This window comes from Olea europaea, chromosome 7 (genome assembly GCF_002742605.1).
Source record: "Olea europaea var. sylvestris chromosome 7, O_europaea_v1, whole genome shotgun sequence".
Lineage (NCBI taxonomy): Eukaryota > Viridiplantae > Streptophyta > Magnoliopsida > Lamiales > Oleaceae > Olea > Olea europaea.
The window spans coordinates 14,653,453-14,655,062 of NC_036243.1; positions in this window are offsets into that span (position 1 = coordinate 14,653,453).

Here is a 1,610-nt window from a genome sequence, read left to right on the forward strand (position 1 = left end):
TTTGTATAATCTCCCTGATGAGATGATATCGCCTTAGCACATGTTTGGATCGTTGATGAGACCTCGGTTCCTTCGCTTGCGCGATGGCTCCATTGTTATCACAATACAAAGGTATGGGATTAACAATGATAGGACCGACTCCAAGTTCATTAATGAACTTCTTGATCCATACAACTTCCTTTGCTGCTTCAGAAGCAGCTATGTACTCGGCTTCTGTTGTTGAATCAGCGGTTGTTTCCTGTTTGGAACTTTTCCAACTAACCGCTCCATTGTTGAGAGTAAACATATATCATGACTGAGACATGCTATCATCTTTATCAGTTTGAAAACTAGCATCAGTGTACCCCTGAATTTTCAGTTCATTTCCTCCATAGATCAAGAACACATATTTAGTCCTTCTTAAGTACTTAAGAATGTTCTTAACCGCTATCCAGTGTTTCTCACCAGGGTTTGCTTGAAACCTGCTCGTAACACTTAGAGCATATGAAACATCTGGTCTCGTACATAGCATCGCATACATGATAGATCCTATCGCCGAAGCATAAGGAATCTTGTCCATGCGACTCCTTTCATCCTGTATTTTAGGACACATATCTCTTGAGAGGTAAATCTCATGTGACATGGGGGCATAATCCTCTTTTAGATTCTTCCATATTAAATCTTCTCAAGATTTTATCTATGTACGAAGATTGAGATAAGCCTAGTAATCTTTTAGATCTATCTCTATAGATCTTGATTCCCAAGATATACGCTGCTTCTCCCATATCTTTCATGGAGAAATTCTTTGACAACCATAATTTTATCGATTGAAGCATTGGGATGTCGTTTCCCATTAATAATATGTCATCGACATATAATATCAGGAATACGACTGTGCTCCCACTTGTTTTCTTATAAACACACGGTTCATCTTCATTTTTGATAAAATCAAATCTTTTGATTATTTCATCAAAACGAAGATTCCAGTTCCTAGAGGCTTGCTTTAATCCATAAATGGATAGATTTAGCTTACATACTTTGTTGGCTCCTCTGGATTCAAACCTTCAGGCTGTGTCATGTACACCTCCTCTTGCAGGTTTCCATTAAGGAAAGCAGTTTTGACATCCATTTGTCATATCTCATAATCATGGTATGCAGCTATTGCAAGCAAAATTCGAATGGACTTCAGCATAGGTACATGCGAAAAAGTTTCATCAAAGTCAATACCTTGTCTTTGTGTGTAACCCTTCGCTACTAGCCTTACTTTGTATGTGTGGACGTTTCCATCCACATCGACCTTTTTCTTGTAAACTCATTTACAACCTATCGATTTTATCCCACCTGGAAGGTCGACCAAGGTCCAAACCTTGTTCTCATACATTGAGTCCATTTCGGATTCTATGGCATCTTGCCATCTTTTCGAATCAACACTTGACTTTGCTTCTGCGTAATTTGTAGGTTCATCATCCTCGATTAATAATACTTGATTAGTAATCGTGAATTCGTACCTTCTAAGAGGTCAAATGATCCTGTTTGATTTACGCTGAGCTGGAGTGTCCTCAGGATTCTCTACATCCTGATCAAGAGTCTGTCCACCAACAGGTATAGGATCAGACTCAAGTTCATCTAAT